A 13,621-nucleotide genomic window follows, 5' to 3' on the forward strand; every position below is an offset into this window, starting at 1 on the left:
CCACTAAATAATACACGCTGATACATCAATTGTATACAAGAATAATCCAGACCAATACATTGCTTATCATATCCTGCCATGTGTAAAACAATCTATTGCAAGCTCAACGGTTTCTCCCCCCTCTGGGTGGGGAGACTTCCTTCCCTGCTATCAGATTCACAGTGATCATAAGTTGTCTGCCACGGTTCCTTGTCTGCTATGATTCAAACACATTTACATATGTTATACAGTGACAGGGTGGAATACTGTAAAGTATTGCCTAAACATTAACTACAAATTACACCTATTTTTATTAATATTGCCAATGTCACTCAAAATCAAAAACCAATATGTGTATTTTCATTCCTTATCCATCAATGACTGTTATAGGCCTACATTAGGTATCCAACACTTCCTGTTAGGGTTTTTATTACAATCTTCCTAAAGTCTTAACACTCAAATAGTCTCATCCAACATTGGCTCCTCGTAGTGAAAAGACACGGAGCCATCTCCTAGGCCTGGAGGCCCGTATTCATCATCACACTGGCCGGAGCTCGGAATTGGTCCGTACCTCACCATCTGTTGCGTCATTGACTTCTCCAGAGTCCTGGTAAGCAAACCTTTCACACAGGGGACCAAAAAACATCCACCCAGAACCAAGACACTCATACAGGTGAAAGTTACCCACAACAGTGATTATGACATCTTTCCATTTCCCAAACACACTATCAAACCAATTTGTTAGTGCATTATCTATCCCAGAGTTCTCTGCCAATTTGTGAGCTAATGTGGTTAAACCAGCCAGGGCCTTGTTCACTGATCCATCTGGAGCTGTGTTATCAGGGATGAAAGTACAACATTCCGATCTTAATATCACACACACCACCCTTTTCCGCCAGTAACAGATCCCAATGAATTAATCCAATCTACATTTTTGAGTTGACCACCAGAAGATGCTTGATTCCCATCCAGCCCATATCTGATTCCTAGCTTTGAACTCATCAGGCACCCCCCTTGAAACTCCAATGCTATCAATGTAAACTTTTGTCAGAAGATCCTGACGGAGCACTCCTTTCTATTCTACCTGGTCCTAGGTCTTTGTGTTTGATAAGGGTGAAGGGCATGCCTAACTGCACTAGTGCACAAATACCGGTCCAATTGGTAGGCAGGTCAGGCCACAGCCTCACACCTCCACAAACTACCAGACATCCGCTCTAGTCCTTTTCATCTGCCAGTCAGGTCTCCCATTGTCTTGTCGGTTGTAACATTCTCTGTCCTATTGCATGTTCTTACTTCCCCTACGTCCCATCCGTGTGTGATGTAGCGAGCCATACAATAATAGTGTCCTCCTGTAACTGTGAAAGGGGGAAGTCTGGATGTAATGTGCACATGGGGATGCATAAGCGATCACTTGATCTGGGTAAACAGGAAGTGAGAGTGGAGATTGGGAAGGATGTCTCAGTTGTGTTCTATGTAGACCAATTAGGTTCTCTGACCCCGTGGCAGTCTAGGACTATGAGCTATTATGGAAGATATCTGTGCAGGTCCCCGTGTAGTTCATAGCTCACACTGAGAGGGTATATAAATCCACATACCCAGTATGGAAGAAAGAGTGTAGTGTTTGTTTTTTTGACTGTAATCCTGAGCAGGGGAAATATTGCGTAAAGGTACGAATGGCCATTAAAAACGGAAGAGGATCTCGGGTTATGGTATGTTAGATTTGACCAGGTTTCGGTTGATACCCTGATGCCATTCCGGGTAGAAGAGGTTAGGGCAGGTGATGGCTCTAAGCAGAGCCCCGGATAAAACCGATACTGACAGTGGAGTCGTCCAGAGCCAAGGGCCGGTGCGGATAGTTCAGACGAAAGATCAAAAGGAAGTGATTGAGGTGGAAACTGGTTATGGGGATTCCGTATACAGCCAGATCAGTAGCGAAAGAATGTTATGCCTGCGCCACAGCAAAACCTCAGTTGACAACCATTTCCTTTCCATTTGTTGGAATTGATGCACCCGGGGGAATGGCCTGTATGGTAAAGCTGTTCATGAAGGCAGGGAAGCCAGACAAAGACAGTTGCATTGATCTGCATGATCCGTGTACCTATTACATCCAGACTTCCCCCTTTCACAGTTAGTGGAGGAAATTATTATTGTATGGCTCGATACATCACACAGATAGGATGTAGGGGAAGTAAGAACATGCAATAGGACAATGTTACAACCAAACATTGATAGCATTCCAAGGGGGTGCCTGATGAGTTCAAAGCTAGGAATCAGATATGGGCTGGATTGGAATCAAGCATCTTCTGGTGGTCAACTCTCAATAAAAATGTAGATTGGATAGATAGATAGATAAGCCACAAGACTGCTGAACAATGAATTAATCAAATGGCCACCTGGACTATTTACATTGTCATTTTACCCTTACCTACATGTACAAATGACCTGACTAACCTGTACCCCCGCATATTGACTCTGTATCGGTACCCTCTGTATATAGCCTTGTTATTTATTGAATGTTTCAAACAGCTGCTCAACAAACGCATCACATTAGTCATCTAACAGACTCCCATCCAGAACGTCACACAGAAGCAACCAGGGTCAACAGATCTCCCACAAGGTCAATAAAACAGGGACTTGAACTAGCAATCCATCAACCACTGGCCCAGGCTCCCAACTGCAAGCCTTCCAAGATCCCCACCACAGCCTAAAGTTGTATTACAAAAGTAGTTTGAAATGTTTTGGCAAAGTTTACAGGCAACTTTTGAAATATTTTGTAGTGATGTTGCGCAATTTGGAAGCTGTTTTTTTTCTGGATTAAACGCGCCAAATAAATTGACATTTTGGGTTATGTATGGATGGAATTAATCAAACAGAAGGATCAATTGTGATGTTTATGGGACATATTGGAGTGCCAACAAAAGAAGCTCGTCAAAGGTAAGGCATGTTTTATACACCGCTCAAAAAAAATAAAGGGACCACTTAAACAACACAATATAACTCCCAAGTCAATCACACTTCTGTGAAATCAAACTGTCCACTTAGGAAGCAACACTGATTGACAATACATTTCTCATGCTGTTGTGCAAATGGAATAGACAACAGGTGGAAATTATAGGCAATTCGCAAGACACCCCCAATAAAGGAGTGGTTCTGCAGGTGGTGACCACAGACCACTTCTCAGTTCCTATGTTTCCTGGCTGATGTTTTGGTCACTTTCGAATGCTGGTGGTGCTTTCACTCTAGTGGTAGCATGAGACGGAGTCTACAACCCACACAAGTGGCTCAGGTAGTGCAGCTCATGATGGCACATCAATGCGAGCTGTGGCAAGAAGGTTTGCTGTGTCTGTCAGCATAGTGTCCAGAGCATGGAGGCGCTACCAGGAGACAGGCCAGTACATCAGGAGACGTGGAGGATGCCGTAGGAGGGCAACTACCCAGCAGCAGGACCGCTACCTCCGCCTTTTTGCAAGGAGGAGCAGTAGGAGCACTGCCAGAGCCCTGCAAAATGACCTCCAGCATGCCACAAATGTGCATGTGTCTGCTCAAACAGCTCAAACAGTACTGGGACCCTCGATGGCCAGAAAAGAAAAAGAATCCATGAGGGTGGTATGAGGGCCCGACGTCCACAGGTAGGGGTTGTGCTTACATTTGCACATGTGGCAAAATAATTTGGATTTCATTTGGGGAAATTATTTCTGTGGGATGATTTGTAAAATCCCCTGTTTTAAAGAACAGTCTCTCTCTTCTTCTGCTGTGCAGGTGCATCCTTCATCCCGAAAGAGGTGGGAGAGCATCTGGTTGACGTGATGAAAGATGGACAGCATGTGGCCAGCAGTCCCATCCACCACCCAGTTAGAGATTTCAGACCCCAGAAGGGTCAAGGTCTTTGGACCAGGGCTCGTGACGGGGAGCGCACCTTTTGAGATCTCAGACTTTGTGAATATACAAGATGCAGAGTCACAAATCTCCCCCTGAAACACAAACCTATCACCATGTGAATATTTTCAGAAATTCGACTAAGACTTTGTGGCTGAACAATTTATCAGCCTCTGGGAGTCTGACTCTGGCCATCGAGGGTCCCAGTACTGTGTAGGTCCAGACGGCGGATGGTGTCTGTGTCGTCTCCTTCTGCCACATGGAGCCTGGGGCCTACACCCTCTCAGACAAATTCACAGAATAACATATGCCAGGTAGCTACATTATTTCTGTGAACAAATGTTAATAAATAGAAGTTTGAACAGAAGCTGTATTTGTATTCAAACCGTATGTAATGTACACTACATGACCAAAAGTATGTGGACACCTGCTCATCGACCATCTCATTCAAAAATCATGAGCATTAATATGGAGTTGGTCCCCCCTTTGCTGCTGTAACAGCCTCCACTCAGCCCCCACAGGCTATCGACGAGATGTTGGAACATTGCTACGAGGGCTTCCATTCAGCCACGAGCATTAGTGAGGTCGGGCACTGATGTTGGATGATTAGGCCTGGCTCGAATTCATCACAAAGGTGTTTGATGGTGTTGAGGTCAGTGCTCTGTGCAGGCCAGTCAAGTTCTTCCACACCGATCTTAACAAACCATTTCTGTATGGACCTCACTTTATGCATTGGGGAAGAGTCATGCTGAAACAGGAAAGGGGCTTTCCCAAACTGTTTCCACAAAGTTGGAAGCACAAAATCATCTAGAATGTCATTGAATACTGTAGCATTAATATTTCCCTTCACTGGAACTAAGGGGCCTAGCCCGAACCATGAAAAACAGTGTTCCATATTCCAATGGCGGGGAGCTTTACACCACTCCAGCGGATGCTTGGCATTGCGTAGGGTGATCTTAGGCTTGTGTGTGGCTGCTTAGCCATGGAAACCCATTTCATGAAGTTCCCGATGAACAGTTGTGCTGATGCTGAACTGACTTGTTGGAAAGGTGGCATCCTATGACGGTGCCGCTTAGTCACTGAGCTCTTCAGTAAGGCCATTCTACTGCCAATGTTTGTCTGAAATAGCCGATTCCACTCATTTGAAGGTGTGTCAACATACTTTTGTGTATGTCTTATGTATTGTCCAGGGAGTCCATTTACAGCAGATGTGAGTGGCTATGTCAGAAAGCAAAACCCACTTCCAGGGATCTGCAACTATCGCCAGTGTCAGCAACGTGTATGGGATTAACCTAATCCAATAGATGGTGAGCGTGCTCACAGTAAATGTTCATATTGCAAATGCACATCAAGTCGAGACCAAGGGTCAAATTTGGAACATTTGACATTTTTTTTTTCCAAAACGTATCACCCCCTTAATATGCTTTCTGGACCGTTTTTTTTTTTTTAATTAGTTTTTTTTTTTTTGTCAACTATACATGTATAAGAACTGTATGAACATACTTTTGTCATTTTACTGTCATATTGTTTTTACTTGTCATTGCTAGTAAGGCATATGTTTTGTCCATTTGCAATATGATTTCATAGGAAGTTAAAAATCAGTGAATCATTGTCAAATGCGATAAATGTCCAAATGCAATATGAAAGTATTGAATGCCAAATCAGGATGTTATGTCCATTTGCCATGTACGATCATAGGAAGTCGGTATCCAAACCCAAAAGTCAGTGATCCATGTTCAAATTGCATTTATACTGCCCAAATGATATATAGCACTATGTTAATTCATGAATCAACCAAGATGGTCTATTTGTCATGGGAAAAGTGGAACTCTGTTTTATGTTATGATTTTTTTTATTTTTTAAGTCCAAAATGACCAGGAGCATCCCCTATTGGATGGGCATGGGTGGCCATCCCTACCCAACTGTAGACCCCTTGCTCCCCCCTAAAGGCATTAAAATCTTTATTTTTAATTTTTAAATGTGCTCCTGGTAACCCATTTCAATCACCAGGTGCACGGCTGTCCATTTGCAATATGTTTCAATGGGCATTTCCCATCACGAATTTGACATGCTCAAAAATACTGCAGAAATGCAAAATTGACTGGCCTGATGAACCAAATTGACAGGACGAGCATGATGGCCGGGCAGTGCTCGTGGTTCCTCTCCATCGCTCGTTGTGTTGATTTCATGGCAATTTGGTGATGGTCTATCATTGTTTAAACATATTGCAAATGGACAAAAATCAGCCAGCAAGTCACCGTACATCAGTCAATTAGTTATTATATTGACCACACACCCACTTTTTCCAACTCATTTAGAAGCCAACTATCACATTTCAGAGCAGGCCCAAAATTCACAGCGCCTTTAGTTTAAACCACAATAAAAACATAAAACACACAGTTACATTCTAGCTGCGGGTCCAGTGTTGACATTGTGTAGGCCTAGCTGAGGCGACCCTGAAACCCAAGTCACGGCTCGATAGGTCATTTGGAGCCCGAGCAGCGACCTTAATTGGTGCTGGAAAAAAAAAGTCTGTGTTGCTACAGGGTCCTTGAATGAGCTATTGGACAAATGTTAGGGTCCGTCTCTATGGGCTGAGGCGGTTTCAATGCACCAAGGCTTGCAACTTTTATAAATGTCGTCATTGTCGTGATGGTCAAAATGAATTGAATTATTGCAAATGTACTAGGCTGTTTCTCGGTCTGAGAACCTTCTAGAGCCACAACTCACCGTGCACTATCGACTTGAGCTTTAGAACATCAGTTGGGAGAAATTACTGATTTACAGTTCGAGGGTTGCCTAATTACACATGAAGTTTTGGAAACATCTGACCTTTTTAACCTTTCGAAACAGCCTCTATGACCCCAATTTAAGGCACTTCCCGGTTGGCACGGGAACTTGAAAGTAAACACATCCTCATTGGGGTAGGCTTTTACAGAATCCTGAGTTTTAAGTCTTTATGTTAAGAATTGACTGATTTACACAGGTTTGAATGCAGTGTTTTCACAAACTGTAGGTTGGGTAGATCAAAACAACTTTAGGGTGAATTTAACCACTTCTGGTTGCTCCAGGAAGCTTAGAATCAACACATGTAGATCTCATAGTGGCCTGATGAATTGTCATCAAAGACAGGTTCATAAGCATGACCCACATAGGCTTCAGGTTGAATTTAGGGGAGCAATGTATTTCTACAGGGAGAGAAGTCATTGCAAACTGTTTGATGTAAACACCTTCTTTTCACTGAACCTCTTAGAGCTACCCCCCTACTTTTTTCCATTTCCGCCTGAAGACATACCCAAATCTAACTGCCTGTAGCTCTGGCCCAGAAGCAAGGATATGCATATTCTTGGTACCATTTGAAAGAAAACACTGAAGTTTGTAAATGTGAATTGAATTTAGGAGAATATAACACAATAGATTAGATAATACAATGAATTTTTTTCTTCTTTTTGTTGTATCTTTAAAATGAACAAGATAAAACAAACACGTTCAGATAGGATGGAGACCATTTCAGTTAAAAATATGATATGAGGGCAACAGTACTTGTGCGAAGTTTCAGAATGATACCTTCCAAAATGAGTGTGCTCCATGACATTTATCAAGAAGGCACCCAGGTGTCCTACACAAGTAGCCCAAATGTACCCAAGTGGCCAAATTGGAGAAGGTCTACATTTTGAAACAAATAACTATATACAAAATGCCAAAATGGTATTCTAACACCCCCTGAAAAAAAATATGAAGAAAAAAATATATACATTCACAAAATAACATGGGTAACTATTTACACACTTTCATTATTTGAAAGATCCTCAGTCCTCTATCAAATCAAATGTATTTATATAGCCCTTAGTACATCAACTAATATCTCAAAGTGCTGTACAGAAACCCAGCCTAAAACCCCAAACAGCAAGTAATGCAGGTGTAGAAGCACGGTGGCAAGGAAAAACTCCCGAGAAAGGCCAAAACCTAGGAAGAAACCTAGAGAGGAACCAGACTATGTGGGGTGGCCAGTCCTTTTCTAGCTATGCCGGGTGGAGATTACAACAGAACATGGCTGAGATTTTCAAACGTTCATAGATGACCAGGGTCAAATAATAATAATCACAGTAGTTGTAGAGGATGCAACAGGACAGCACCTAGAGTAAATATGAACAGTTTAGGGTTCCATAGCCGCAGGCAGAACAGTTGAAACTGGAACAGCAGCAAGGCCAGGTGGACTGGGGAGAGCAAGGAGTCATCATGCCATGTCGTCCTGACGCATGTTCCTAGGGCTCAGGTCCTCCGAGAGAGAGAATTAGAGAGAGCATACTTAAATTCACACAGGACACCGGATAAGACAGAAGAAGTACTCCAGATATAACAAACTGACCCTCGCCCCCGACACAAACTACTGCAGCATAAATACTGGAGGCTGGGACAGGAGGGGTCAGGAGACACTGTGGCCGCATCCGATGAGACCCCCGGACAGGGCCAAACAGGCAGGATATAACCCCACCCACTTTGCCAAAGCTCTACACAATATTGTGCTGCTGATGCCAGGTGCCATAGCAGTCTCTTTCTGCTGTAAAGCAGAGGGTCACAAAGCACGTGGCGCAGGTGATGGGTGACTTAATTTAGCAAAGAACACAGCAACGACACCATGCTGTGCCCTTTTGGCCCTGAGGCACATCCATGCCTACAGAAATACATTTGGGTAGATGAACACCACTTGTGGCAGGAGCTGGATGAACAACCTTCAGTGGGGGATGGACACCTAGGCACTGGGGGCTCCCATTCGGAGTCAGTGTCACTGAAAGAAAATGTTCAGTTAGAATAGTTTCACATATGAGCCCTGTATAAACAGGTATAAAATATATATATATATATATATATATATACATACATACATACAAGTACAGGGAACATAAGGTTGAATATATTATTATAGACCTGCTAGATCTACTGTCTCTTTTTATATTATGACATTTCAGCTAGATCTACTGTCCCTATTATATTATGAAAGACCAGCTAGATCTACTGTCTCCATTTCACTTTGGCCATTGTTGTGGGCCTGCCCTCTCCTCAACAGCCTCAAATAGGCTATTTCGTTGGGGTGGGGCGACAGACACACGCATCTCACATTTCATTACATTACATTTTTATATATTGCTTCTAAAATGTAAAAAAATCACATTTTATATTATTAATTTCAAACAAGGGCATTAGCATAAGAAGAACTTACCAGTCCAAAACGATATCCTCTCCGTTCAAAAAAATATTCCTCCACTTGGGAATCGCTAAATGAATCGTTCTACAACAATCTGTCTCACTTTTCCGATCAATTTCTTCTAAAATTGTGTGTACATCTGTATATCCAGACTTAGATTTAGCTTTCCCTGACTTAGTCGCCATACTGATTGATATATCAACAGCTGAATCTGCGCGTTTATGAAAACAATGCTGTGCGTAATATGTGTAGCTCCTTCCGGTATAAAACTTCAATAGCGAATGACACTCTTTGCGTCGGAGTTTACTACATGGGTTGGTCTTCCAACACATAACCATTGCATATTGCCATTTACCTCAGCTCATTGGCTATCTACCCAGCTAGATTTCAAGACGATCAGTGGTCATTGGGTTAAAATACAGTCAATCAACGAAACAGTGGTCATATCATTGGTGCACAGTGATGTCATTACTTGTTGTCTTCAAATCGGTTTCTTTCAGTCAATATGTCCCGCGAAATGGCCCATCAGGTTTGGTTGTGTTACAAACAAACCAGTTGATTGCAATGAAAACAAACATGACTGGAAAAGTCACGTTCTGTGTGGGTATTTACCTGAAATGTGTCGTCAAATGGAATGAGACAGAATTCACGACACAAGCGGTTCACAAAATGTTTTGTGTTAGGCTATAAAAACGTATTTTATCAAACAAAAGATAATTCATTGTGTAACAATGAGCATTGGGATTGCAAACAGACGAAGACCGTCAAAGGTAAACAATTTATTTGAATGCAGTTTGTGATTTTGTTACGCCTGTGCTGGTTGAAGTAGTTGTTTTTTTATGGGGCTCTGTACTCAGATAATTGCATCGTATTCTTTCGCAGTAAATCCTTTTTTAAATTTGACAACCCAGTTGGATTTGCAAGATTCTAGGCTTTCGATAGATGTGAAACACTTGTATTTAAATGAATGTTTAACATGACTATTTACAGTGCCTTGCGAAAGTATTCGGCCCCCTTGAACTTTGCGACCTTTTGCCACATTTCAGGCTTCAAACATAAAGATATAAAACTGTATTTTTTGTGAAGAATCAACAAGTGGGACACAATCATGAAGTGGAATGACATTTATTGGATATTTCAAACTTTTTAACAAATGAAAAACTGAAAAATTGGGCGTACAAAATTATTCAGCCCCCTTAAGTTAATACTTTGTAGCGCCACCTTTTGCTGCGATTACAGCTGTAAGTTGCTTGGCGTATGTCTCTATCAGTTTTGCACATCGAGAGACTGAATTTTTTTTCCCATTCCTCCTTGCAAAACAGCTCAAGCTCAGTGAGGTTGGATGGAGAGCATTTGTGAACAGCAGTTTTCAGTTCTTTCCACAGATTCTCGATTGGATTCAGGTCTGGACTTTGACTTGGCCATTCTAACACCTGGATATGTTTATTTTTGAACCATTCCATTGTAGATTTTGCTTTATGTTTTGGATCATTGTCTTGTTGGAAGACAAATCTCCATCCCAGTCTCAGGTCTTTTGCAGACTCCATTAGGTATTTGGCTCCATCCATCTTCCCATCAATTTTAACCATCTTCCCTGTCCCTGCTGAAGAAAAGCAGGCCCAAACCATGATGCTGCCACCACCATGTTTGACAGTGGGTATGGTGTGTTCAGGGTGATGAGCTGTGTTGCTTTTACGCCAAACATAACGTTTTGCATTGTTGCCAAAAAGTTCAATTTTGGTTTCATCTGACCAGAGCACCTTCTTCCACATGTTTGGTGTGTCTCCCAGGTGGCTTGTGGCAAACATTAAACAACACTTTTTATGGATATCTTTAAGAAATGGCTTTCTTCTTGCCACTCTTCCATAAAGGCCAGATTTGTGCAATATACGACTGATTGTTGTCCTATGGACAGAGTCTCCCACCTCAGCTGTAGATCTCTGCAGTTCATCCAGAGTGATCATGGGCCTCTTGGCTGCATCTCTGATCAGTCTTCTCCTTGTATGAGCTGAAAGTTTAGAGGGACGGCCAGGTCTTGGTAGATTTGCAGTGGTCTGATACTCCTTCCATTTCAATATTATCGCTTGCACAGTGCTCCTTGGGATGTTTAAGGCTTGGGAAATCTTTTTTTTATCCAAATCCGGCTTTAAACTTCTTCACAACAGTATCTCGGACCTGCCTGGTGTGTTCCTAGTTCTTCATGATGCTCTCTGTGCTTTTAACGGACCTCTGAGACTATCACAGTGCAGGTGCATTTATACGGAGACTTGATTACACACAGGTGGATTGTATTTATCATCATTAGTCATTTAGGTCAACATTGGATCATTCAGAGATCCTCACTGAACTTCTGGAGAGAGTTTGCTGCACTGAAAGTAAAGGGGCTGAATAATTTTGCACGCCCAATTTTTCAGTTTTTGATTGTTAAAAAAGTTTGAAATATCCAATAAATTTCGTTCCACTTCATGATTGTGTCCCACTTGTTGTTGATTCTTCACAAAAAAATACAGTTTTATATCTTTATGTTTGAAGCCTGAAATGTGGCAAAAGGTTGCAAAGTTCAAGGGGGCCGAATACTTTCGCAAGGCACTGTATGTAACGATCACTGTATGTTGTTGAATTTCAGCCCGCTTCCGGATTCTGTGCTCAGAGAGGTAAATGGTTATTGCCACGTGGTCAAGGTTAGGCTTGCACAGATCAAGAAGACCTCAGGAACGTTCCTGAGGTCGAATTGTGCTTCTAACCCTAAAGGTTCTCCCGCTGTCACCCAAAAGTACCTGAAATGTAGGGCCAGGCTTCATTTTGGGCCTACTTTTTTGCACGGTCGCTGCGCTCAGACCGAACGAGCTCCTGTCAAGCGGGGCATCTCGTTGAACTCTGCACAGCCTAGAGATTACGGTAATGCAATTGCAGGCTCTGTGTGTCTTTAAGCCCTGCACTGTGTCACTCCATCCTTGGTGTGTGTTTTTTTCTTTGACATCTGTTGGGAGAAATTACTGATTTACAGTTCATGAGGGTTGCCTAATCACTCATGAAGTTTTGGAAAGATGTGACCTTTCTAACTCGTCAAAACAGCCCATGTGACCCCAATTTAACCTCTCTTGGGTAGGGGTCAGTATTTTCACCTCCGGATGAAAAGCGTGCCCAAATTAAACTGCCTGCTACACAGGCCCATAAACTAGGATATGCATATAATTAGTAGATTTGGATAGAAAACACAAGTTTCCAAAATTGTTAAAATAATGTCTGAGAATAACAGAACTGATATGGCAGGTGAAAACCTGAGGAATATCCAACCAGGAAGTACTATTATTTTGAAAGGCTGTTTTCCATTGAAAGCCTATCCATCATACCAAGACTAAGGATCCAGTTCATGATCTCTGTGGCTTCCTCTATATTTGGCCAGTCTTCAGGCATTGTTTCAGGCTTTTTCTCTGAAAAATGAGGGAGATACAGCACGTTCAATGAGTGGACAGTGGAAATTTCCAGACATGAGCCAAGCGCGTGATCGGGAGCCCTCCTTTCTTGTTCCTCCTTTTCTATTGACAAAGCTTTTGTCTGGTTGAAATATTATTTATGACATAAACAACCTGAGGATTGATTTTAACCTCTTGATACTCCCCATCCCGGATCCGGGATCGTGAATAAAGCCTCAGGCTCATTAGCATAACGCAACGTTAACGATTTCTGAAAATCGCAAATGAAATGAAAATAATATGCCTGCTCTCAAGCTTAGCTTTTTCTTAACAACACTGTCATCTCAGATTTTCAAAATATGCTTTTGAACCATAGCAAATCAATCATTTGTGTAAGAGTATTGCAAGCTAGCTTAGCATTTTGCGTAGCATTTAGCACGCAACATTTTCACAAAAACCAGATAACCAAATAAATAAAATCATTTACCTTTGAAGAGCTTCGGATGTTTTCAATGAGGAGACTCTGTTACATAGCAAATGTTCAGTTTTTCCTGAAAGAATCTTTGTGTAGGAGAAATCGCTCCGTTTTGTACATCACATTTGGCTAACGAAACGAAAATTCAGTCACCAAAACGTCAAACTTTTTCCGAATTAACTCCATAATATCGACCGAAACATGGCAAACGTTGTTTAGAATCAATCCTCAAGGTGTTTTTTCACATATCTCTTCATTGATATGCAGTTCGTGGAAGCCTGCTTTCCCCTCAGAATCGCATGGAAAAATACCAGCAGCTGAAAATGACGCACCAATTTCGACGGAGGACACCAGGCGGACACCTGGAAAATGTAGTCTCTTATGGTCAATCTTCCAATGATATGCCTACAAATACGTCACAATGCTGCAGACACCTTGGGGAAACGACAGATAGGGCAGGCTCATTCCTCTCGCATTCACAGCCATATAAGGAGACAATGGAAAACAGAGCCTCAAAAATCCTGCTGATTTCCTGGTTGCCGTTTCTTCTTGGTTTTGCCTGTAGCTCCCGTTCTAGGGCACCCACAGACAATATCTTTGCAGTTCTGGAAAATTCAGCGTTTTCTTTCCAAAGCTATCAATTATATGCATAGTCGAGCATCTTTTTGT

Source organism: Oncorhynchus masou, chromosome 33, assembly GCF_036934945.1.
Source record: "Oncorhynchus masou masou isolate Uvic2021 chromosome 33, UVic_Omas_1.1, whole genome shotgun sequence".
NCBI classification, from domain to species: domain Eukaryota; kingdom Metazoa; phylum Chordata; class Actinopteri; order Salmoniformes; family Salmonidae; genus Oncorhynchus; species Oncorhynchus masou.